Below are 2,504 nucleotides of genomic sequence, written 5' to 3'. Positions count from 1 at the left end.
TGTGCTTGATCATCTCTTGGGTTTTTCTTTAAAAAGGGGAATCTGATAAATCTAATAAAGGTTTTGTTGCATCAAACCAATGTCACATAGACTTGATTTTTAGAATCAAGTGAAATTCCTTAGCACAACCTTCATTTTGATTTTCCTCACTTCCATGAGTTTGAGTAGGTTTGGTTTATGGGATATGACCTCCATTTTATGTTGTGTAGTTTAATGGCTTTATCCTTTATCTTCAAGTGGTAAAATAAAAGATTAAAGTGTATTCCGATGCAAGAATCCTGAAAAGATTTATGTAAATAAGACATCTTAAGTAGGTGCATTTTTGCTGTTAACTTGTATTCTCACCGTTACCCTGCCTACTCTCTTGCTTGACCTCTGTAAATGCAAAAACCCATCTAGGTGTGCACATGTGTTCATGTAGCTTTTGTTTTCCATCCCTATCTCCAAACTCTTAACACATGTTCCTTAAGCCACTAAGATGTCATGTCCTTGTTTCTTAAGTAGGTTGTCACATTCTGATACCTGGATGAGACTTCCCCTTGGTACTGATAATCATTTAGCTGATGGTGGTTTTTATTAGTTTCATTTCCTCTGGTGCCCACTGAGCCCTGTTATTGGCATGGGAACTCAGTTCCTCGGAATAACTTTGGTGTGGTCAGCTCTTTGCCTTATGACCTTCCCAGGGTTTTTAAGTGTTGTTCATGATTCTGCTCTTTGAAACTCAAGAACACCACTGAAAAGTTGACTGTAGACAACAAAATAAGCCAATGCACAAGCATCTTGAGGGAAATTTGGTGGAAGAGACCATTACCCAGAACAGTGGATCTGGTTCATCAGAGTGGAATATAAGCTATACTTTTAATGGTCTTTCTTAAAAAAATAGGAAATCTAGGGTCCAAGTTCTTTGAGGTCTTTGAATTCAGGCAAGATTTAAATTTAAGACATTCCAAATGGATTACTAATAGCTATATTAAAAATAGCTAAATTTTTCTGATTGCTGTTAGGCATTGTATCAGGCACTCTATAAATTATGTAATCCCCATAGTGACTCTGAGATGTATTGTTATCACCCTGTTTTATAGGTGATGCAGATGAGAAACAGGCATTTTGTAATTTTCCCAAGGTCACATGGTAAGTGGCCAAGTATTTCCAGTCATCTCTGATTCCAGGCCTTATTTCCATTGTACTCTTAGCCCTGCTGCTCTATGGCTCCTAATTATTATTATTATTTTTTTTTAGAGCGCACATGCTGGGGAGATGGGCAGAAAGAGAATCTTAAACAGGTTCCATGCTCAGCACAGAGCTTAACTCAGGGGTCTATCCCATGATCCTGGGATCATGACCTGAGCCAAAATCAAGAGTCGGACGTTCAACCAACTGAGCCACCCAGGCGCCCCTGATTTTCTAAGTATTTATCCCAAGTAAGCCCTAGACTAGATTGTTTATAAGGTATTATTTCTTAGAATAAACATAGGTTTTGGCTAGTTTGCCAAGGAAAACTTTATGAGGAGGATTAAAGTTTATATATTGTAAATTCAGTAAATCACTTTGGGCATTACCAAGTAAACCTTAATACTATGTATATCAAGGTGTCTCAAATTCTGGAGGGAGGATGGAATACATTTTAGGAATCTTACTGGTCATCTCAGCACCTTATTACATGTGCTCTTTGCCCCAGTTTTCACTTGATTTGAAATATGAAATGATTAGAAAAGATTGCAGCCTTTTAAAAGTATGTCAGCTAGCTTATTGGCATCCAAGCAAATGTCCTTTAAAGTTGCCTTGGGCAGCCATAGGCATTCTAAGAATGTTGTCATTGCTCAGAAGATACTTGAAGCTTGTTTGAAATTGCTTTCAGAAACAATTTTATGAACTGAGAGAAGCAGCCCTATTGAGTTTGTTCACATTATTTGCCACTCTGAGACAAGTCTTGGCTATTTCCAAGAATTATCTTTACCTCAGGGAATAGAAATTTGCCACCTTTAAGCATATTCAGAATAATCTATGTGGTCTAAAGGCAATCACAAACAAGGCATTTCAAAGAATAGGTGCAGTAAGTAGTATTTAGAAAAAGTAAGTGGCTGCCAAGGTAAGTACTTTGAAATGATTATTGCTCCTCATCAAACGTCAAGTATAGGCGAAATATATAATCCCTACTCACAAGGAGCAGGCATTTCAGTGGGGAGATGTGTAAATAGTTAATAAAGTATTACAAAAACCTTAAAAGATAAACATACTATAAGTATCCGTCCCCATTCAAATGATAATTGAGAGGAGCAATGAAGAATAATGAAGTGAAAATGGGCTAATCTGAAGTTAGAGTTTCCTCTGCTAATAGATAATGTGTACTCCCACTACGTTCTAAGCATTGTGCTGGTCTGAGATTTCTTGGTTTTGGCAAGATTGGGACCTAAAGCCTCTGAAATACTGTTGAGCTTATTAGCAGACAGTGTTGGTGACTGATACATCTGCTTTTTAAAATGTTTTTATTTTTGAGAGAACAA

Source organism: Prionailurus viverrinus, unplaced genomic scaffold, assembly GCF_022837055.1.
Source record: "Prionailurus viverrinus isolate Anna unplaced genomic scaffold, UM_Priviv_1.0 scaffold_55, whole genome shotgun sequence".
Taxonomy (NCBI): Eukaryota; Metazoa; Chordata; class Mammalia; order Carnivora; family Felidae; genus Prionailurus; species Prionailurus viverrinus.
The sequence above is the reverse complement of the archived record's forward strand: the minus strand, read 5'-3'. Positions refer to the sequence as shown.